This window comes from Bidens hawaiensis, unplaced genomic scaffold (genome assembly GCF_021521415.1).
Source record: "Bidens hawaiensis isolate Kalapana, Puna unplaced genomic scaffold, B.hawaiensis_p1.1 tig00020418_1, whole genome shotgun sequence".
Taxonomy (NCBI): domain Eukaryota; kingdom Viridiplantae; phylum Streptophyta; class Magnoliopsida; order Asterales; family Asteraceae; genus Bidens; species Bidens hawaiensis.
In genome coordinates, this window is record NW_027493109.1 from 213800 (window position 1) to 239055 (window position 25256).

Below are 25256 nucleotides of genomic sequence, written 5' to 3' on the forward strand. Positions count from 1 at the left end.
TGGAGTTGAAATTGGAACTAATAGCATTCAAAGCGTTGGAATCAAACGTTTAATTTACATGGAGCTCGAGCTGGACAAGTGAAGCTCGAGCTCAGGTTTGTTTATTAAACGAGCTCACTTTTAGGCTTGAGTTTGGGTCTGGGTTCGATGAAGCTCGACACGATAGAGCTTTTTAGTGAGCTAGTCTTGAGTAGCTCATGATCAGCTCGACTCGTTTGCACATCTAATTTTAAAATCTATCTCTTATAATAAAATACTACCATTTTTGCCACTTGACAACCTTATAGCCCTTCTCATATTTTTTTCAAACAATTTTAATATATGGTCCTTTATCTTTTAAGTTATTTTAATATATGAATTCAATATTTTAATTGTTAATAAAGCCTAACCGATTCATTCATTAATATGACTTTTTATATAAGATTGGTTTCAAATTTGGTATTAAAATTTTCTCATGTGTATTTGAACAAAGGAAAATATGTATTTTCTTAATTTCCCCAAAAATTGTATATAAATGTTGCAAACATGAAGAATACTTATTATATATACATATCTTGGTGCTTAACATTAAATTATTGAAATTGAATATTATAATTATAATTCATATGTATAACGATTTACTATATGAATTATCTGTCATTTATTTATATGACTTTTTTTTGTGTGTAGTATAAAGGGTTTTAGCAATAAGAAGATCAATATTTAGTTTTTAATATTTCTTCCATAACTCAGACCAAAATGCTTCAGAAACATATATATATTTATGACTTGATTTATACTTTTTTACATATTTAAATATATTTGTGTAATTTTAATTATGTAATTTTAATGTAAATTGTAGTTGTATTAACAATATATGATCATTTTTCTTTATAGTATTTCACTTAATGGTTAAAGTTTAAAATTTTCATTAATTACTCGTGTAATACACGGGCCTCAAACTAGTATGTTATAGTCCCAACATTTCCTTGTTAAAGCATTTGAACCCCATAATTTTCTCCTTCCACTCCTTTGCGTCATGTAAATGTGTTGAAGCCTCTCATTTATCGTGCGGGCCTTAACAACCAGATGCAATGTGTGAAACATTAAGGCGGGGTCCCATAATAACTAGTCTGATAGTTTTTTCATCGTTAGTCGGTTGTTTTTTTATAAAAGGCATCTGTCGCGGTGACCTTGGGGTCTCTCCCAAAGGGTGGTGCCTATGTTTCAAAGCATGCACATGAGTCATGAATCGAACGTGTAACAAGAAACTCTAAAGAAAACCTTATCACCCCTACCAAAATGGTGACGGCTTTTGTTATTAATTAAATAATGTAGTTTTTTTATTCTTTTTTAATTTATAACATAATTTTTTAAGCAAACACACGGTAGTTTTAATCAAATTTACATTGTCCCTAAAGATTACAAGAGTTAAACTATAGTATAAACTTTAATAATTTATTATTTTGTTTTCCTTATGTTATTTCGAATTTTATATTTTATTTTGTCGTGTGTAAAGAATATTGTTTTGTTTATGTCTCTCATCAACATGAACCAACGTGCATGGTTCAACATTAAATATACATATTATTATATAAATATTTCTTACACTTTTAAGTATTTTTGAGTCAGGTTTTATCGAATATTATTCTTAATTGGTTAATATGTGGGTTTTAAGGTTCTAAGAGATAAAACGGGTACTTTACTAAACCTAAGACAACGAGCTAAAAAGAAGTATTTATATTTACTTGAGACCGACAATTAAAACTTTAAACAAATTATATGAATGATTGGTTTTCTTTCAAGTTAAGTTTATATGAAATAATTTCTTAAATATGATTTAATAAAATATATAGAATCATTCAATAATAATAACGAGTAGAACAAGACTAGAGTGAGGGGCTCGCATCCTTAATCATCCCATGAGTCCTTGATAGGCCCATTTAGGGAAAACAAAAGACCGCTGGTCCATGTTGTCTCCGTTCAGTGAAAACATAAGCGGCACTTATCAAACGAACAAATGAAAACCCATACGAACAAATGAAAACTACAACGAGTAAAAAATATTATAAGGACGGACCCACATCCTTAATCATCTCACGAGTCCCTGATAGGTCCGTTCAGTGAAAACAAAAGTCAACCAGTCGCAGCTAGCCCAGTTCAGTGAAAATAGAAGCGACCATTTTTCAAATGAACAAATGAAAGCCCGAACGACAAATGGAAACCAAAATGAGTAAAAGAACACTAAAGTGAGGGATTCACCTTGTTGATCATCCCATGAGTCCCTAATATCCCTGTTCTAATTTAAACAAAAGTCCACCAGTCGTTCTAGCCCAGTCCAGTGAAAACAGATTCAACACTTTCAAGCGAACAAATGAAAGCCCAAACGAGCAAATGGAAACCACAACGAGAAAAGATTACTAGAATGAGGGAATCCCCTCCTTGATCATCACACGACTTCTTTATAGCCCCAGTCAGTGAAAACAAAAGCCCACCAGCCGTTGCTAACCCCGTTCAGTGAAAACAAAACCAACATTTTTCAAATGAACAAATGGAAGTCGTGTGACACTCATCAATTTCAGGTTAACTCCGTTAATTCAAACTTAATATCACACGAACTGTAACGCATATCTCATTACATTTAAATTAGGTTTTAAATGACGCATGGCAATCACTACACAAGTAGTCTTTCGGAATTTCACCGAAACACACACGAGTCGACTCAAACCGTTGGTGAACAAACGATAAGTAATTGATAGTTATGTATTAATCTATGTGTTACTTGATATTTATATATATACATATATAACACTAAATTCAAGAAACAAAAGCCTAGTTTATGCTAGAAATTGATTAACTAGAAGTTCAGGGGGCTAAGTGTAACATAATTAATAATATAAACATATTATTACACAAACCCTAACCCCCTAATCCCTGCATACGATCGTCCCCTTCCCCCCTCCTCTTGGCAGCCGTGAACACACACACACACATACAATCTCCTTGCAAGCTTGTTTGAAGAATTAAAGTGGTAGCTAGAACACTAGTGAGGATTTTATGTGACGCACATCTTTTCTCGGATCTTTTTGGTTATCTTCGCAGACAGTGAGTTTCACGGCCCCTTTTACTCTTTTTAACGCTTTTATTTGGGGGAGATAACATACTCCAACGCTGTATATTTTGTTAGTTTTTATATATCACTTGTAAGGCTAAGTGGCAAACAAACCAACTAAATTCCTTCATAACATCGAACCGGTTAATATTTTGATAATAGTGAGTCACTGTTGAGTAGTACTACTGGGTTTGACAAACCCCGCCCAACTCTAAACTCGACTGTAGGTCGAGTGGGTGTAATTTTGGCTAACACATTACCATGGTCGTGGTTGACATGGTGGCAAGGAAATTGATAAACAGTCAGCTTCGGTGTCAAACACTTAGTAATACTTGTTGATAGGTTAGCTACCTATTGATATATAAATTGACTTAACACTATCTGGTAACGCAAACGCAAACGCAAACGCAAAACGTAAACGCAAACGCAAACGCTTTATTTATATAAACTTGTGAACTCACCAACCCTGTGTTGACACTTTTAGTATGTTATTCTCAGGTAGCCGAGGCGGGCGAGCGGTTTAGGACATGCATTCGCTAAACACCATTGTTTTAAAAACTGCTTTTAATTTTTGTCTTGACAACTTGTGTTTTTAAGTCGTCTTGTGTGGCCCAACTGTTTTGGTTTACGATTTACGCTTCCTCATTTTTACTTAAGACTTGATGTCTTGGTTGTTTGAAAACTTTATTTTTGGTGTTTGATTATAACTAATGATTCCGATCCTGTTAGTTCACACTCTCTGACGGTAAAACTCCGTTAGTGGATTTTGAAGGTGTGACAAGTCGAAACGAACAAATGGAAACCACAACGAGTAAAACAATACTTGAAATGAGGTACTCGCCTCTTCAATCATCCAACGAGTCCCTAGTATGCTCGTTCAATGAAAACAAAATCCTACAAGTCGCTGCTAGTACAATTTAGTGAAAACAGAAACAACATTTTTCAAACGAACAAATGGAAGTTCAAACGAACAAATGGAAACCGCAAGGAGAAAAGATGACTAGAATGAAGGACTCACTTCATTAATATGGCCGGCTTGGATAGGAGGACAGGATGGTCGGCGGCCCCCGACTCGATCATCCCGATAGTCCCCTGATTTTTATTATTATTTTTTATCTTTTTATGAGAAAAATATATTTTAATGTTTAAATTCAATTACTCAATTCATTTAAGCCTATTACTTTATAAACACAATTTTATTGCACAACCTAAATCATAACAAAGTAAGATCGTTTTAAAATATAGTTATTTAAACTCAACAAAAACCCTTTTATTTAAGTCCCAAATTTCTTTTTTGTATTCGGCCCATAAATTTTAATGATTATCAGAGACGGCGACGTTAAAGCCCATCACCGAAGAGCCACATTAATTTCCTTAAGCTCAACACGACAACAATATTGGTAAAGTTGCGCGTTAAACCCCCCCGCGTCAACCAATTAACCTGCAAATTGTATATATGAAATAGGTTTCATCTCAAACCAATCAATCACACTTGTTCTACTTTTTTCCTTTTATTTATCTTTTTAGTTAAACTATAACGAGCTTATTAAAGAGTGTGCTATTTAAAGTCTACTACATACATGCATTGATCTTACAAGGTGTTATGCACTTTTTAATTAAATCACAACGCATATTCTTAGTGTGAGATTCTTTAAAACGAATTTAAGTTAAATCAGAACTATATAATAGCATAAACAACTATACAAACTCGTTAAATTAAATTATATATATATATATATTAAAAACCAAAATCTATATCTCTCACATATCTCACTATTCATCAAATGTGCGTACTTTTTGAAAGTCTCTATATTCGGTTGCCAACTTTAGTTCATTAAGTTTTGTCACACAAGTTTAATGAGCCCTATACTTTATTTAAGCAAATTTTTAGTTCACTAAAATTTTGCCATGCAAGATTAGTCGATATGATTTCTTCCCCTCAACTTTAATTACAAACTTTGATTTATTAGACTTCTTTTACAAAAAATTTATACATATATATTTTTGATCTCTCTACTTTAGTAATATACAAAACTTTCATCATTTCAACTTAATTCTTTACTTTTTTAACCCGTTTCACCGCAACGCGATGACAAAAATACTTGTTAATAAATATTAAATTAAATACAAATGATATGTTGACTAAATAAAAATAAAAAATAAAAAAAATAAAAATACATAATTCCTCTATGCTTACCCAATCGTGAAGTTAAGTTTGATGATGATGATCATCACACCAAGGCGGTGTTTGTCAGCCGCTTGAAACAACCTCCTTCAATCTCAACTACTTATATATATATATAACAACCTCTCATGCTTTGACTTTGACTTTGACTTTGACTTTATCAATATCAATTTCAATTCATCATCAAACAATAATGGAACACGAACAATCAAATTCATATTCAAATTCACTGCTGCTGGTGGATTTCGGCCAGAAGGTAGATCTAACCAGGCGAATCCGCGAGGTGTTATTGAATTATCCTGAAGGCACAACAGTATTAAAGGAGCTGATACAGAATGCGGACGACGCTGGGGCTACTAAGGTCCGGCTGTGTCTGGACCGGCGGACGCACTCGACGGACTCGTTGTTGTCGCCGAAGCTCGCGCAGTGGCAAGGTCCGGCGTTGGTGGCGTATAATAATGCCGTGTTTACTGAAGGTGATTTCGCAAGTATTTCTAGGGTTGGTGGAAGTGGTAAGCAGAGTGAGGCGTGGAAGACTGGTCGATTCGGGTGAGGTTTCGGTTTCGGTTAATTAGTTGATGTAGTTTATTTGGATAGGTTAATTATTATTGTTATTATTTGTTATGTGATTGATAATAGTTGAATGAAGTGAAATGATGTTGAGCTTAAAAATTAGGATTATTATTATTATTTGGATCGGTTTTGCCATTCAAAAGAGGGGCGGTGGCGCTGCTTGTTGCCCGGTTATCCACCTCTCTATTGTAATTGGATCCTTTTGTTCAGTATACGAATATTATTAGTAAAACGTTATTATTGTTATTATCATTATTATTTGTTATGTGATTGCTATGAAATGATGCTGAGCTAGAAAATTATTATTATTATTATTATTTGTTATGTGGTTGCTAACAGTTGAATGAAGTGAAATGATGTTGAGCTTAAAAATTGTTATTATTATTATTATTATTATTATTATTATTATTTTTACTTGTTATGTGTTGCTAATAGTTGAATGAAGTGAAGTGATGTTGAGCTAGAAAATTAGGATTGTTTGATGGAGAGATGGTATATGAAGAATTAGTTCATGTTGATAAATTGAATTAGGATGAATTAGTTGTCTTTTGAAGGTTTTGTTAGTGGCTAAAAGACATCTGCTCGTATTGCTAGAGAGTAGGCTACATGAATAAGATAAAGGTTATGGACTTTCAGAGGAGTGTTATGGATGTTGATTGTTATTAATATTTGTTATTATTGTTGTTTGTTATGTGATTTCTGTGTTGTGGTGTTATGTGTATACTTTGCGTTTGATTAATGAAGTGGTGATGTTGAGCTAAAAAATTAGGATTGTTTGACGGAGAGATACTTTATGACGAAACGTCTAGCCCTAGCACTTACTACGTAACCAAATTAGGAATTCGTTGATTTTTTTTTCGCCCCTTAGATTCTATTGGTTGTCATCTTACTAGAAAGTTAATTACAAGAACAAGATATTAATAATGTATATTTTAGTGTACTTGTTTTGAAATGTCTAATTATGGTTTTTTAAGTTATAATCTGCAACAAGCGATATTGTCTTAACATATATGCTCGATCATGCTAAATTTAGTTGTTTATTACTAAATCTGTAACTGTTTGTTTGTTAGGGTTGGCTTCAACTCGGTCTACCATCTGACTGATTTGCCATCTTTCGTGAGTGACAAATATGTAGTCCTGTTTGATCCTCAAGGTGATTACCTTCCAAATGTTTCAACTTCAAACCCCGGAAAAAGAATCAAATATGTCACTTCATCAGCCATCACTAAATACCGAGACCAACTTACTCCATACATTGCCTTCGGTTGCAACATGGAGACTTGTTTTCCAGGAACCATATTCAGATTCCCTTTAAGGAATAAAGAGCAAGCATCAACCAGTAAACTGTCAAAGCAAGCTTATTTACCAGATGACATTTCTTCAATGTTTAATGATCTATTCGAAGAAGGTGTTTTCACGCTTCTGTTTCTGAACAAGAACCTAGAAAAACTTATTCTTGTTCTATCAGTTTAGCTGATAAAGATACTGTTTGGCATCGCCAAGCATTTCTGAGATTATCCAAAAATATGAGTTTTTCAGATAATAAAACAGATGGATTTTTGCTGGATTTCTTGAGTGAAAATGCAAATGGAGATCAGTCTCAAAAGAGGGTGGATACATTTTATATAGTGCAGACTATGGCTGCGGCATCCAGCAGGATTGGTTCTTTTGCTGCAAATTTGTCTAAAGACTGACATTCATCTACTACCTTGGGCAGCTGTAGCAGCATGCATCTCAAACAATTCTTCCAGAGTAATATTTACTTTATACTATTGTAACATTTGATATGATGGTATCACAGAAGGAATTAAATGAAATGGAAACTATAGCGTGGCTGAATGTTTATTTATGCTAATCTGTAATACCATAAATCTTTAAAAAAATGTTCAAACTTTAGTGAAGTTATTTTAATCTTTTTCTGTCTAACAGGATGATCTTCTTAAAGATGGTCGGGCATTTTGTTTCCTCCCATTGCCAGTAAAGACTGGAATGGCTGTGCAAGTCAATGGATACTTTGAGGTGTCATCAAACCGACGTGGCATTTGGTATGGTGCTGATATGGACAGAAGTGGAAGAATAAGGTCTCTCTGGAACAGGTATCTATTAGAAGATGTGATTGCTTCTTCTTTCGTCAATTTACTGCTTCAAGTCCAATCGATCCTGGGTCCCACCAACTCATATTATTCTTTATGGCCTACTGGCTCGTTTGAGGAGCCATGGAACATTTTAGTCGAGCAAATTTATAAAAACATTAGCGATAGTCCAGTTTTGCATTCAGATCTTGATGGAGGAAAGTGGGTCCCGCTAGTAGAGGCTTTTCTTCATGATAATGAGTTCTCTAAAAGTAAGGACCTCGGTACAGCTCTTGTCCAGCTAGGATTACCTATTGTACATTTGCCTATCCCCTTGCGGGATATGCTTTTGAAATTTGCATCTAGTGTGCGGTTAAAAGTTGTCACTCCTGATTCAGTAAGAAATCTTTTAAGGAAATCAAAAGCTGTTAACAGTTTAAGCAGGTCTTTGAAGCTTGTATTGTTGGAGTATTGTCTTGAAGATTTGACAGATGATGATGTTGTTACAAATGCATATGATCTGCCTTTGGTTTCTTTAGCAAATGGTGAGTTTGGATCATTCTTTGATGCTTCAAAAGGGGTATCTTATTTTATCTGCAGTGAATTGGAATATATGCTCTTACAAAAGGTACCTGATAGATTAATTGATCAAAATACACCTCAGAATATGTTAAGCAGGCTTGAATCTATTGCCAAGATCCCGTCCACAAACATCTTCGTGTTTGATGTTGGTTTCCTTTTACAATTGTTCACTAGAGTGGTACCTGCTGATTGGAAGTATAAGACCGCGGTTTTGTGGGATCCAGAATCAAATTCTAATCATCCTAGTAAAGGATGGTTCCAATTGTTCTGGAAGTATCTTGGTGGTAATTGTAAAAGTCTGTCCATTTTTGGTGATTTTCCTATTTTGCCCTCGGTTTCTGGTTACCTCTATAGACCTCCCATCAATTGTAACTGTTGAACGTTGATACATTGTCTGACAAGATGCAGGGTGTTCTTCAGAAAGTGGGGTGTAAGATACTTGACACAAAGCATGGCGTTGATCACCCGGATTTGGTCAACTATATACTTGATGCTGACGGTGCAGGTGTTTTGAAGTCAATTTTTGACGTCGTTTCTTCTAATGATGACATCAAAGAAGTTTTTCTTCATACCCTAGAAGCTTCTGAGAGGGATGAGCTTCGTGTGTTTTTTCTTGATCCAAAATGGTATATTGGAAACATTATGTCCGATTTTGATAAACGATCATGTATTCGACTTCCAATCTTTAGAATTTATGACGAGGAATCTGTTGAAAATATCTATTACTCTAAATTAGAAGACGAGAAGTTTTTGCCCCCATTTGATTGTCATGAATCCTTACTTTGTGGTGATTTTATAAAAACTTCATCTGGTACAGAAGATGAAATTTTAAGTAAATATTATGGTATCGAGCGCATTGGCAAGGCCAGATTTTATAAGCAATAAGCGTTTAACAAAGTTAAAAATTTGCCACCCGAGTTTCGTGACATCATCATGATGTCAGTTTTGCAGGAGTTACCATATTTATCAGCAGAAGACCCGACTTTCAGGGGACAGCTGGCAAATTTGGAATTTGTCCCATGCGCCAGTGGTTTGTTGAAGAGCCCAACACAGCTTTATGATCCTAGAAATGAAGAGTTATACGCGCTATTGGAAGATTCTGATAGTTTTCCAGCTGGCGTTTTTGAAGAATCTAGCAGTTTAGACATCTTACATGGTTTGGGTTTAAGGACTTATGTGTCTCCTGATGCTATCACACAAAGTGCTCGACAAGTGGAACGGTTAATGCACACTGATCCACAACGGGCCCATTTTAGAGGGAAAGTGCTTCTTTCTTATCTAGAAGTAAACGCCTTAAAATGGGTACCTGATTTTCTTAATGATCAGGGAACAATGAACCGGATGTTTTCACGCGCTGCAAGTGCGTTTAGGGCACGCAATCTCAAATCTGATTTGGAAAAGTTCTGGAATGATCTAAGGTTAATTTCATGGTGCCCGGTGCTCGTTTCATCTCCATTTCAATCATTACCATGGCCCGTTGTGTCATCAGTGGTTGCACCACCAAAACTCGTGAGACTTTACTCAGATTTATGGCTTGTTTCCGCCAGCATGCGGATATTGGATGGTGATTGTTCTTCAACATCACTATCTCATTGCCTCGGGTGGTCATTACCGCCAGGTGGCAGTGTTATTGCCGCCCAACTTCTTGAACTTGGAAAGAATAATGAGACTGTAACAGATCCTGAGCTTCGCCAGGAGTTAGCTTTAGCAATGCCTAGAATATACTCCATTCTTATGCACATGTTAAATTCAGATGAGATGGATATTGTGAAGGCAGTTCTAGAAGGTTCTAGATGGATTTGGGTAGGAGATGGATTTGCGACACCAGAAGAAGTTGTCATCAAAGGTTCTCTGCATTTAGCTCCTTATATACGTGTCATACCTGTAGATTTAGCAGTTTTTAAGGATTTGTTTCTCGAGCTCGGGATCCGGGAATTTTTGAAACCCTCAGATTATGCTAAAATTTTATGCAGAATGTCTACTATTAAAGGGTCAGCTCCTTTGAATTCAGAGGAGCTAAGGGCAGCTTTACTAATTGCACAACATCTGGCTGAAGTCCAATTGTACGAAGAGCAACTTAAGATTTTCTTACCAGATGTTTCATGCATTTTAGTTGATGCTACCGATTTAGTTTATAATGATGCTCCATGGTTACTTGGTTCAGAAACTGATGCATCTAATGTGGCCATAAATGTTAAAAACTCTGTGCAAAAATACGTGCATGGTAACATTTCAAATGATGTGGCGGAAAAGCTTGGTGTTCATTCACTTCGCCGAATGTTACTTGCCGAGAGTGCGGATTCAATGAATGTGAGTCTATCGGGAGCTGCAGAAGCGTTCGGTCAACATGAAGCTTTGACCACCAGACTTAGACATATTCTTGAGATGTATGCAGACGGGCCCGGCACACTTTTTGAGCTTGTGCAAAATGCTGAAGATGCTAAAGCTACTGAGGTGGCTTTTCTTTTGGATAACACTCATTATGGGACTTCATCTGTTTTATCCCCGGAAATGGCAGATTGGCAGGGGCCTGCTTTGTACTGTTTCAATAACTCGGTTTTCAGTCCACAAGATTTATATGCAATTTCTAGAATTGGTCAAGAAAGTAAACTCGAGAAACCGTTTACGATTGGAAGATTCGGTTTAGGGTTTAATTGTGTTTACCATTTTACAGACATACCCACGTTTGTTTCTGGGGAGAATATCGTGTTATTTGATCCTCACGCGTGCAATTTACCGGGAATCTCACCTTCTCATCCTGGATTACGGATTAAATTTGCTGGCAGGAAGATTCTAGAACAATTTCCTGATCAGTTTTCTCCATTTCTTCACTTTGGTTGTGACATGCAACAATCATTTCCCGGTACACTCTTTCGATTCCCTTTAAGAAATGCTAAAGTTGCTTCAAAAAGTCAAATAAAAAAGGAAGCATACTCACCTCAAGATGTGACATTACTCTTATCATCATTTGCTGATGTCGTTTCGGAAACACTGCTTTTTTTACGCAATGTGAAAATCATATCCATTTACACAAAAGATGGGGTCGGTAGTGAGATGCAGTTGCTTCATCAAGTCCACAAGCAACATATTGGTGAACCTGGAGCTGAAAGCACCACATTTCAGCTTATGGTAAATCATATGCATGAAAACCGAGGCGGATCAGATAAAAATCATTTCTTTGACAAATTGAGAAGAAACAATGAAGTGGGTCTCCCATGGAAAAGTCAAAAACTTTTGTTGACCGAGAAAAGATTCTCTGAAGAAAAGTCAGATATTTGGTTGACCAGTGAATGCTTTGATGGCCAACACGGTAAACGAACCTCTGAAGCTAAAGACAGCAAATCTCATAAGTTTATTCCATGGGCTTGCGTGGCATCATGTTTAAGAACTATGGAAGCTGAAAAGAATTTTGTGGGTAAGGCGTTCTGTTTTCTACCGCTTCCAGTAAATACGGGTCTTCCGGTGCATGTTAATGCGTATTTTGAATTATCATCTAATCGAAGGGATATATGGTTTGGAAATGACATGGCGGGTGGTGGGAAAAAAAGGTCAGAATGGAACATGTACCTTCTAGAAGAAGTTGCTGCACCGGCTTATGGCCACTTGCTTGAAAAACTCACAATGGAAACCGAGTATTCTGATTCATTCTATTCTTTCTGGCCCACAACCGCCACATCAGGCCCATGGGCTTCAATGATGCAGAACCTTTATAGCTTCATTGCTGATTCTGGTCTTCGTGTATTGTTTACTAAAGCAAGAGGTGGTCAATGGATATCAACCAAACAAGCCATTTTCCCTGATTTTAGTTTTGAGAATGCAAGTGATCTTATCGATGCATTATCTGATGCGGGTTTGCCAATGACAACAATACCGAAACCTCACGTCAAAAAATTTATGGAATTTTGTCCGTCTTTGCATTTTCTCACACCTCAGTTGCTAAGAACGTTGTTGGTTCGTCGGAAACGGGAGTTTCGTGACCGGAATGGACTGTTGTTGGCACTCGAGTATTGCTTGCTTGATTTAGAAAACCCGATTGATCCTGATAGTTTATATGGGTTACCCCTTTTGCCTCTTTCGAATGGTTCGTTCACGGTTTTTGAGAAACGAGGGTTGAGTGATAGAGTTTATGTAGCTCGTGGAGATGCGTATAATCTTTTAAAGGATTCTGTTGCGAACCAACTTGTGGATTCTGAAATTTCTGATACCATTTATGGGAAGTTATGTGATATGGCTCGAAGTGAATTGTTCAACGCTTCATTTCTGAATTGTTATTTGCTTGAAAAGCTGTTTCTGAGATTACTTCCAGCAGAATGGATGCATGCGAAGCAGGTGACGTGGATTCCTGGTCAACGAGGTCAACCGACTTTGGAATGGATGAGGTTGTTATGGAGTTATTTAAATTCAAATTGTGATGATCTTTCTGTGTTTTCTAAGTGGCCAATTTTACCGGTTGGAAACGATCATCTTTTGCAACTTGTTGAGAATTCATATGTGATTGAAGATGACGGATGGAGTGAGAATATGTCGTCATTGTTGCTGAAAACTGGTTGCTTATTATTAAGGCATGATCTTCAATTAGAGCATCCACATTTAAATATGTATGTGTAGTCTCCAACTGCAAGTGGCATTCTAAATGCATTATTAGCAATTGCTTGTGAACCAGAGAAAATAGAACGGCTTTTTGTCTATGCGTCAGAGGGTGAGCTACATGAACTTAGGAGTTTCATTCTTCAATCCAAGTGGTTTTCTGGAGGCTTACTGGATGAATCCCATATTAATATTATTAAAAGAATTCCCATGTTTGAGTCCTTTAGAAGTATAAAGCTGGTTTCATTAACCAAGCCTACTAAATGGCTTAAACCAGAAGGTATCCTTGAGGATCTTTTGGATGATGACTTCATTCGTGTTGAATCAGAGAAAGATAGAAAATTATTGAAAAAATATTTGGATATCCAGGAACCTTCTCGAGTGCAGTTTTACAGAAGTTATGTATTCAACCGCATGCCAGAACTTGTCTCTCAGCAAAGTGTTCTCACAAATATTCTTGATGAAATCCGTGTTTTGATCAAGGAAGACAGCTTCTTCAAGAAAGAACTCATGATGACACCCTTTGTCCTCACAAATGGTGGATCTTTGCAAGAACCACATATGTATGTCCTTAACACCTTTCCTTACATGGTTTACTGTTTGGTTTTTGATTATTAGCAAATTGGATTTTAATAGTCCAAACTATTACCTATTGACCAATAGTAATTCAGGTAACATAATCATCAAAGATTTACACTTGATTTCGACTCAATTTCGCTCACAACGATGAGTAGAACGAGATGAGGAGGTATATAAGTGAAATTGAGTTTAAATCCATGATAATTATGCTACTGAGAATCTGGGGTTGTCCACGCGCCATTGGTCAAATTGCCAGTAATTATTAGCCAATGAATCATAGTTTGTGTAAATGGATATCATCATCATCATCATCGTACTCAGTATATCCCACCAATAGCAAAGCTATAGTAGGGTCTGAGGAGGGTAAGATGTAGACAGCCTTACCTCTACCCCATAAGGATAGAGAGGCTGCTTCCGGTGAGACCCCCGGCTCGATAGTAGTTTTGCATCAAGCCTTGGACATAAGGCACATAGCACTCAATCATCGGGACACCGGCTGATCGGTGCATGTACCCTTGTCTTTTGGCTATCAACGCCACTACATGATGCCTGATTAACCGTCCGTCACTTTTAACGTTATTTTCACGAGATTAGTAAAATAACGTCAGAATTAGTGCAATTTCACTTTGAACTATAACATTCATTACATATTTGAACTGTAAATGGATATCAGTTAGTATATTATAAACAGAGATTAGAACAGAGAATTGGGAGAAGTAGACTTTATTTCACACTTTGAACTATAATATTCATTACATATTTGAACTATAACATTCATTACATATTTATACTAGATGAAAACTAATATAATACTATACAAGTTGTAACGTTTCGGAGACACTTGCAGGGATAACTTGCTGCTATACTCTATTATCCAAATTGGTCAATGCTTTTATATTATGCTATCTAACAGTTTGCATTATTGTAATCCGGATGCAATGGATCCGGATGCAATGTATGCTTGGATGGACAGAGCGATTACTTGGTTGTTTAGATGCATTGTCATTCAAGCTCTCAACAGAGGAAGTGGAATTCAGTTTAAATGAATTTGGGACTGCAGGGGAAAGTGACATCAGCTTGCCAGATTATTATACAGATAACCTGCATGATCAAATGCCTGGTGAAGAGTTTTGGTCTGAACTGAGAACCATCCGTTGGTGTCCTGTTAATGTGGACTCGCCTTTTCCAGGACTTCCATGGTTATCATCGCCTCAAGAAATTGCTGCACCAGATGCGGTTAGACCCAAATCACAGATGTGGCTCAGTTCATCCATGATGCACATACTGGATGGTGAATGTAAGTCAGTGTATGCGCAACGTATGCTTGGATGGACAGAGCGGTTACCTATAAACATTTTGTCTATTCAACTAGTTTCTCTAACAAATTCCTATACACAACTCAAGAAGAACTCAGATTTGGATTCAGAGTTTGAAGTTTCTTTACAGGAGCATATGCCCGTTCTTTATTCAAATCTGCAAGAGTATGTTGGAACTGATGAGTTTGAGCTTCTTAAAGCTTCCCTCAATGGAGTTAATTGGGTTTGGATTGGAGATGATTTTGTAACCGTTGAAGCTCTTGCATTTGACTCACCTGTAAAATATAGTCCATATTTATATGTTGTTCCATCTGAATTATCGGTTTTTAGAGATTTGCTTCTGGCTCTGGGAGTTAGGCTTAATTTTAGTGTTTCTGACTATGCTAAGGTTCTTCAACGGTTACAAGATGATGTTAGAGGGTCACCACTCTCAGAAGACCAGTTGAGTTTTGTCCTTTGTGTTCTAGAGGCCGTTGCAGAGTGTCAGTTAGATAAAGGAAAGCTTGAATCGTCTAATACTCCATTATTGGTCCCTGATTTTCAAGGAGTTCTTATGCCTTCACTGAATGTTATGTATAATGATGCACCTTGGTTGGACAATAATGCCCTTTTGGGAAAACGCATCATACATTCCAGTATCAGTAATGACCTGGCAAACAGGCTCGGGATTCAATCTCTTCGGTCCATGTCTTTAGCCGGTGAGGAAATGACAAAAGATTTACCATGCATGGACTATGCCAAAATTTGTGAACTTCTTGAGTTGTATGGAGGCAAGGATTTCCTTTTATTTGATCTTATTGAGCTCGCAGATTGCTGTAAGGCCAGAAAGCTGCACATAATATTTGACAAGCGTGAACATCCATGCCAATCGTTGCTGCAGCACAATTTAGGTATGGACTGATCAAATTTCCATGAATTATTACTTTATATCCAGTTGAAATGAACTTTATGCTTTGTGAAGGGCTAATCGCATATTAGTCAAACCGTCAAAAGTGTTGCAAATTTTCATCTGAAGTGTTGCATATTTCTGAAGTAAATGTTTTTGAGTTTTATAATGAATGTTTACCTTATGATTATGCTGCTTTACAGGAGATTCTCAAGGACCTGCACTAGTTGCTGTTCTTGAAGGAGCCAGTTTGAGAAGGGAAGAAATATCAAGCCTCCAATTTCTTCCTCCTTGGGGTTTAAGGGGTGACATGCTTAATTATGGGTTAGGGTTGATGAGCTGTTATTCTATAACTGATGTTCCTTCAGTTGTATCTGGTGGGTATTTGTATATGTTTGATCCTCGTGGTATGGCTTTTGCTCTTCCTTCAAGTCGTTCTCCTGCTGCGAAGATGTTTACTTTAACAGGTATTGGCATAATTTGTTACTTATTTGAAATTTTTATTATGCTTCATCCACTTAGGTTAGTTTATAATCTGTACCTCTATTTTTTAATGTATATCTATATTATTGCTTAACTGCAGGCACCAATTTGGCTGAACGATTCCGTGATCAGTTTAGTCCTTTGTTTGTTGGTCAAAAAGTTCCATGGTCAAATGATTCTACTGTTATACGAATGCCTATTTCATCGGAGTTCATTGAAAACGGGGCTGAATCTGGATGGACAGAAATAACAAAAATATTTGAAAATTTTATGAAACTTGCATCTAGAACCATTGTATTTCTGAAGTCAGTTTCAGAGGTAATAATTTCTTGTACATTATTGTAATGCGGTTTTATTAGTAATTGCAGTTGTACTTGACAAATTATGCCTTTGTTGTAATTTTGTGCAAAATTCAGGTGTCATTGTCAACATGGGAGGAAAAAGAGCCACAACCTTCACAAGATTTTCTGATATACGTGGATCCATCACATGCTGCATTAAGGAATCCATTCTCAGAAAAGAAATGGAAGAAGTTTCACTTATCAAATCTATTTGGTACATCAAGTTCTGCAGTCAGGGTGCATGCTTTAGATATAAATTTGCACCAAAAGGGATCAATGGTTGTGGACTGTTGGCTCGTTGTACTTTACTTGGGTTCTGGCCAAACAAGAAACATGGCTCTCGATAGGTATTAAATATTAACGTTCCATTTGTCAGTTGTGCACACATTTTCAACAAATACTTACATCATTTTTAATTCCAGGCGATACCTTGCTTACAACCTGACACCTGCTGCTGGTGTGGCTGTACACATTTTAAGAAATGGACATCTGGCTGACGTCCCTACAACCCGTTCCATCATGTCTCCACTTCCTTTATCTGACTGTATCAGCATGCCGGTTGCTATTCTTGGTTGTTTCCTCGCGCGTTACAATCGAGGCCGTTACATTTTCACGTACCAAGATTATGAATCTTTATATAGAGCACAACCAGATGCAGGAAACCAGTTAAAAGAAGCATGGAATCGAGAACTAATGACTTGTGTGCAGGATTCATACGTAAGGGCAGTTTTGGAAATGTTTAAGATAAGAAGGGACCCTTCATCTTCAACACTTGATTCACGAGCAGCTCATTCAATTCACATGGCTTTGAATGCGTGTGGTAACCAGATATATTCCTTTTGGCCCACGTCTACCGGGAAGCTAATATTTAATGATAACGAAGATGCTCAGGATTTAGTAATGACAAATACCCTTAAAGCTGATTGGTACTGTTTGGTTGACCAAGTCATAAAACCGTTCTATTATCGTCTTGTTGACCTTCCTGTTTGGCAGTTATATTCTGGTAATATAGTCAAAGCTGAAGAGGGCATGTTTCTTTCACAACCTGGAAGTAGAATTGGTGGAAATGTGCTTCCCGCTACAGTTTGTGCTTTTGTTAAAGAACATTATCAAGTATTTTCAGTACCCTGGGGATTAGTGTCTGAAATTCAGTCAATCGGGTTCCGTATACGAGAAATTAAACCGAAAATGGTCCGTGACCATCTTAGACTTTCTCCAACTTCAATCAATATTCCATCGATTGATACTTATGTGGACGTTCTAGAATATTGTTTATCAGATATTCAGCTTCTAGAACCATCTAATGATGACGGGCCAAGTACGTTTAATGGTGACGGCCCCAGTCCGCCAGAGCCCAGTGGGCCCTACAGGTTAACGACTTTGAATTCACCACCGGGTCAAGGAGACCCAATAGAAATGGTGGCGAGTTTAAGTAGGGCTCTGTTTGACTTTGGACGCGGGGTTGTTGAAGACATTGGTCGGGGCGGCAGTTCGTTAAACGAAAGGTACAACTTCCCAGGACCTAGTTTTGATGCTCGAACCAGAGGTCCAGACCGCTATCTTTTAAAAGTAGCCAATGAGCTTAAAGGCTTACCGTGTCCCACTGCATCAAGTCATCTTACTAAACTCGGGTTGACCGAACTTTGGGTAGGAAATGAGCAGCAGCAATCACTTATGACCCCTTTGGCTTCAATGTTTATCCATCCACATATATTAGAGAGACCGATTTTGGCACGAATATTTACTGATGATGATTTGATACCATTATTGAAACTGCATATTTTTTCTCCACGTTTGCTTGCTGTCACATGAGTTCACTTTTTCATGAAAATTGGGTGAACCATGTCATGAACTCGAGTCCAGCCCCTTGGTTCTCATGGGAAAATAACGCAAGTTCTGTTCGTGAAGGTGGGCCCTCTCGGAACTGGGTCAAACTCTTTTGGAAAAGCTTCGGTGGGTCCCAAGATCTACCACTCTTCTCTGATTGGCCGATAGCTCCCGCCTTTCTTGGTAGACCCATTTTATGCCGTGTAAAGTATCGCAAGCTTATATTCATTCCGCCTATTTTACCAGATTCCGACTCAGAAAATGCTGTTATCAATTGGGGTCTTGAAGATGATGACGTGGCACTTTTGGATTCCTCACCTGAAGAGGTTCGGCCTTATATGTTAGCCTTCAAAGTTACTGATAAAAAGTACCCGTGGCTGTACTCATTGCTTAACCAATGCAACATACCAATAGTTGATCTCACTTTCATGGACTGTGTTCCTTCACTTAACTTTTTTCCAGCTATTGGTCAATCATTGGGTCAAACCATAGCCGCCAAACTCGTTGCAGCTAAACAATCTGGTTATTTACCTGAGTTGACCTCGTTTCTAGCATCAGACTGTGATCAATTGTTCTCACTTTTGTCTTCTGATTTCTCATCCAATGGCTCTGATTACACAAGGCAAGATCTGGAAGTGTTGCGTGATTTACCGATTTACAAAACTGTTACTGGAACTTACGTAAAGTTGAACATCCAGGAAACATGTATGATTGCTTCAAACACTTTCCTAAAACCATATAACGATCAATGCCTGTTTTACGGGCCAGAGTCGGTTGAGAGTCAACTGGTCAAAGCACTTGGAGTCACCGAGTTGCAAGATAAACAAATACTGGTTAGGTTTTCATTGCCTGAATTTGAAACTAAGTCTCAATCAGAACAAGAGGATGTATTAATATACCTCTACATGAATTGGGAAGATCTTCAACAAGAATCTTCAGTCATTGAGACGTTAAAAGATACCAAATTTGTAAAAAGTGCTGATGAGCAATCTGGAGATTTATACAAACCAAAAGACTTGTTTGATCCTGGTGATTCATTATTAGCATCGGTTTTCAATGGTGAGCTTCAAAAGTTTCCTGGTGAAAGGTTTGTTTCAGACGGATGGCTTAACATATTAAGAAAAGCGGGTCTTCAAAACACTGGTGATCCGGATATTGTTCTTGAATGTGCTAGAAGAGTCGAGTTTCTCGGGGCTGAAAGTATGAAGCCTAAATCTTCAGGGTTTGTTGATGATTTTGAAGACGATTTTTCAAACACGAGAACTGAAGTTCCTGTAGGGATTTGGTCATTAGCTGAGACTCTTATCAGTGCAATATTTGCAAATTTTGCTGTTCTTTATAGCAATAACTTTTGTAATACTCTTGGCAAGATTGCATGTGTTCCAGCTGAGAAAGGATTTCCATCTGTAAGTGGAAAGAAAGGAGGTAAACGAGCACTTTGTTCTTATAGTGAAGCCATTTTGTTGAAGGATTGGCCACTTGCATGGAGCTCTGCTCCCATTCTTTCCAAACAAAGTATGGTCCCACCTGAGTATTCGTGGGGCCCTCTTCAGTTAAGGAGCCCTCCTCCTTTTGGTATAGTTTTAAAGCACCTGCAGGTACGAATTTAGCTCTTTTTTTCCTTAATATTAGACAGTCATAATGTGTTTGACTGTATTTGATTGCAAAAGCTATATTCTCTGTTTAACCTGTTTAGAGGAAAACGTATAACTCAAACCAAGGGGTGGAAACGAGCTGAGCCACTCAAAACCGCCTTGCTAAAAGCTCGAATCGAGCGGAGCTTAAGCGAGCTTGAGCATACTAATAAGCTTATTTAATAAACGGGCCCGAGCTTCACTTATCGAGCTGGCTCGCAATTCTAAACTAGTCTATTATTTATATGATTTTTATTTAGTACACGTTATATATAAGAATTACAATTAAAGAATATATAAAAAGATAGAAAGTAATTATAAATGTATATAAATTAATTAATAAATAATAAATGAGCTGAGCTTGAGCTCTGGTGAGGTAAACGAGTGGAGCTTGAGTCTAGTCGAGTTCAGGCTTCGCTTGTCTCGTTTACACACTTAACAAAACCAACCCGTTTTGAAGTATTAGCTTCATATACCGCATTTAAATGTAGCGAAAATCAGAATATTGACCTACCTACTTGATATGCCACCTTTAAATGTAGTGAGAATCAGAATATTAACAAACCTAATGATGATTGCAGGCCATTGGAAGAAATTTTGGTGAGGACACTTTGGCTCATTGGCCTAACGAGTCAGGATTGAAATCTGTTGAGGAAACATCTTTTGAGATTTTCAAATACCTGGACAAAATTTGGGGCACACTATCTTCCTCAGGTAATTTTAATTTCCCTTCTTTTCAGTTACATAGTTTTTGCTTATTGAACAACCAATATATTATATTCTCTTATCTTTTTATTCCCAGATGTATCAGAGTTGAAACAAGTAGCATTCATCCCCGCTGCTAACGGGACCCGTTTAGTTACTTCAAGCTCTCTTTTTGCCCGCTTGACTATAAACCTTTCACCATTTGCATTTGAACTTCCTTCACTCTACCTGCCATTTGTCAAGATTCTTAAAGAACTAGGGCTCCAAGACACGTTGTCTATTTCTAGTGCGATGATTATTCTTTCAAATCTTCAAAAATCTTGTGGGTATCAGCGTTTAAATCCTAATGAGCTCCGTGCGGTCATGGAAATTCTACATTTTCTTTGTGATGAGACACTAGATTCCAAATGGGAATCTGAGTTGATTGTTCCTGATGATGGTTGCAGACTCGTTCATGCAAATGCGTGTGTGTATATTGATCCGTACGGCTCGCGGTATGCAAAGTATATCGATTCATCAAGATTGAGGTTTGTTCATCATGATGTTTCAGAGAGGTTGTGCTCGGCTTTTCACATAAAAAACTTTCTGATGTTGTTGTGGAGGTATTAGACATCTTCTTCTTTTACCTTTAGTTATTATCAGCTTTAGGGGCGTTTGGATGCGTATTATAAACAGTTTTTAGCTTGGACAAATTGATTATTTAGGGGTCGGATAATTGGTTTTGGATACTCAGTTTTTATAGTTAGTCTATTGAAACAAAACTGATTATTTAAGGAAGCATGAGAGTTACTTATTTACCCCTCTTTTTTACTTCATCATAAAGACCATTTAACTGACATTTTTATTATTAGTAATACTATTGAGAAAAAAAAATGATTGTTAGAATCAGGGGTGTGCATGGGTCGGTGTGGGTCGATTTTGGGCTCAAAATAGAACCAAAAAACTGAAAATTCAGTTTTTAGGTTTTTGATAGTCGTTCTGTTGTTTGGTTTCTAATTTTCAACAACAGAAGTCCTCCCCCCCACCCCCGGTTTCTACGGCTTCGATTTGACTGTAAAACGTCAGGTCGGTTTTCTTGTTTTTCGGTACATGTAAAACGGAAGTTCGGTTTCTAGAAAAATAAGACCAAACTGTCGGTTTTGGGTTGCTTTTGGTTATTTTGGTTCGGTTATTCCTGTTTCATGCACACCCATAGTTAGATTTATATATGATAAGTTAATTGTATATAATAAATAACGTTGGTAAAAGGTAGTTTTATAGTTGATACAGGGTAAATTGTCATATTTTGTTATTTTAAAACGCACATCCAAATACCCATAGATCCTTTTGTTTTCCAGTGCCTACTAATAAGTGTGTGAAGTACATATAATACTATATGCAATATGGACCCAAGTATCTAGATCACCATAAGTTATCTGTTTGCCCAGTTTTCCGGATTATATCTAAGTTATAATTTATTTTCCAGGAGCTCGATCGGGAAGAACATCTGCAGACTCTAGAACAAGTCGGGCCGGTTTCATTAACATCCATCAAACAAAAGTTATTAAGCAGTTCATTTCAAGTTGCGGTATCAAACGTTCTGAACACCACACCCACCACGACTTCCGAATCCAAATTCCTGATTTCCCAACACTACAAAAAACACTCGAATCCATTGCTCAAAAACTACAATTCGTTCAGTCTCTCTGCACTAGGTTTTGGCTCATCCCAAGATCCTTAGACATAACCCGTGCATCTAAAGATTCCATCATCCCAGAATGGGAAAGCCATCCGGGGTCTGGTCACCGAGCCCTCTACTATGTTGACCGGTTGACCACACGTATGCTAATTGCTGAACCGCCAACCTATGTCTCGGTACTCGACCTTGTGTCAATTGTCGTGAGCCATGTTTTGGGGTCTCCAATCGTGTTACCGATCGGTTCGTTATTTCTTTGTCCGGAAGGCTCTGAAACTGCAGTTGTTAACATCCTTAAACTTACAGCCAATGAGAAGTCGAAAGATGGCATAGGTAGTGGAAATGGGTTTCTGGGTCGGGATATTCTTCCACAAGATGCAATGCAAGTGCAACTTCACCCGTTAAGACCGTTCTATAAAGGAGAGATCGTCGCGTGGAGGAATCAAAATGGAGAGAAATTGAAATATGGAAAGATTCCCGAGAATGTGAGACCGTCGGCAGGACAAGCACTTTATAGATTTAGCCTTGAAACGTTTCCTGGGAAAATTGAAGCTGTTCTTTCTTCACATGTTTTCTCATTTAAAGGTTTATCGATTGGGAACGAATCTTCATCACACGTGATGTCTGATGACGGGGATAATACGGTTGGCAGTATCCATGTTGACCCTGTTGACCAACCCGAAGGGTCTCAAGGAGTGAAGTCAAGAAATCAGGTTTTTATATTATCTTTTTGTTTACATATTTTATATTGGATAATACAAAGGTTGTTAATTTTAATAATATTTTGACAGAGACAGCCGATTAAAGAACTCGAGCATGGCCGTGTGTCGGCCCATGAGTTGGTTCAAGCGGTTCAAGAGATGCTGTCGGCTGCTGGAATTAGAATGGATACCGAGAAGCAGTCTCTGTTGCATACAACTTTGTCCCTGCAAGAACAACTAAAAGAATCTCACACAGCACTGTTACTCGAGCAGGTTTGTGCATCTTTAACTCTTTATTAAAAGAGCAATATATACATGATCACCACCGCTACCTCTATCGTCGCCTGTAGCCACTAGGGAAGTAAGCGAGTCAAGCCAAGCTTGAGCTCGGCTCGTTTTTGCTTGACAGTAATCAAGCCCGAGTCGTGCTTGATTCGTTTATAATTTGCTAGCTATTTAAAATTTTACATATACCATACAATTTATTTTTTATATATTTATACTTGCAATGATATAAAACACACCCTTAATATTATATAGTTATATTTGTCATAGTTGTGCATACAGTTATTTTTAGTTATGTTTTTTATAATTACAACTATAACTGTTTGGCAAAACATAACACCATTGGTCCCTAAAGTGAATGGACATTAACTTGTTCTGTTTGGTACGTGTGAAATGTCAAAAATACCCTTAGTTAATTTTTGTTTTTACTATGTAATTTGTGCAAATAGTTGGTCTAAAGTTGTAATTTTTGGAACTTGGGGATTAAAGATGCAATACGAACAAACCACGTGGACCATATGTGTAATTGACTTCTATTTTCATTATGCAATATATTTAATTATACAAATACAAATTATTATAATTATATAGATAAGGAAATCCTTTAGCGAGTTAGTCAGTAGCTCATGAATGTCTTGGCTTGTTTACACCTCTAGTAGCTGCCACCACAGCCACCACCTGTCGCCACTACAAGCAAATATAGAGGCTGAACTCATTTTGATACTTTCCCCCCCTCTAAAACGACCCATGTATATAAACTGTTTCGACCCGTTTTGCCAGGCTTACTGATTATTGTTTCCCTTGTATCTTATGGAATTTGCTGGAGAAGTCGGAAACAGCAGCAAAAGAAGCTGACACGGCTAAAGCAGCATGGCTGTGCAGAATATGTTTGACGAATGAAATAGATATAACTATTGTCCCGTGTGGTCATGTGTTATGTCGTCGATGTTCATCTGCTGTCTCTCGATGTCCGTTTTGTCGGCTACAAGTTTCTAATACCATTAAAATATATCGTCCATGATAGACTTAAAAAGTGCTAAAAGGGTTTCTCTTTTTTCTTTTTTTTTTAAGCTTTCCAAAGACTTTGGACGGCTGGTTCCGATTACAGTCAGAGTATATATAGTTTGTTTATATTCTTTTAGGTGATATCATGATTTTGAATATGTATGCATAGTGAAGCTTGTATCATATATAGAATGTATTGTACAGAACGTACCCATCGATTTAATTTTAAATTGTATTTCATCAACACTTTCCTTCGGAATGTTTTTTTTAATCTTCTGAAGCTCATTGAGAGAATCTTGATTTGTGTTCACGGTCCAATCAAGTTAGTGCGACTTGGTCGGCTGAGCCTTCTAGTATTCGTTTGGTTATTCGGGTTTGATGTTTTATGCTTTTTCCAGTTCAAGGGAGTCGGTGCTGTACGTGTGCGCACCATAGTTATAATTAGTACTCGAAGAATAATTAGTTCTCGTGTTTTGCTTGAATGAACAACGGGTCATGCTAAGAACTTAGATAACCATAATTTCTCCTGAGGAAACCTTCAAGGTTATATGCTCTCCAAACTCTTAAACAAGTATAAGTACTAATTTATAAGTGTAAACAAGCCGAGTCTTAACTAGGCTCGAGCTCATTTCCTTTTGATTTGAGAGAGCTCTAGTTGGGCTTGTTTATTATTTATTAATTAATGTATGCTTTTACCTATTTTTATACAATTTAAGAAAAACCTTAAAC

The 25256-nt window shown here is 37.2% G+C and overlaps 1 pseudogene across 1 annotated transcript; it reads left to right on the plus strand.

The window, feature by feature from the left end:
* Window positions 1-5412: 5412 nt before the first annotated feature.
* LOC143560621 (uncharacterized) lies at window positions 5413-24987 on the plus strand (annotated as a pseudogene). The gene is made up of 13 exons (XR_013140153.1): window positions 5413-5825; window positions 6920-7601; window positions 7779-13688; window positions 14583-15875; window positions 16075-16338; window positions 16455-16672; window positions 16771-17042; window positions 17118-20120; window positions 20738-20870; window positions 20959-21463; window positions 22327-23249; window positions 23328-23510; window positions 24349-24987. The product of XR_013140153.1 is annotated as an uncharacterized LOC143560621 (transcript).
* The last annotated feature ends 269 nt before the right edge of the window (window positions 24988-25256 follow it).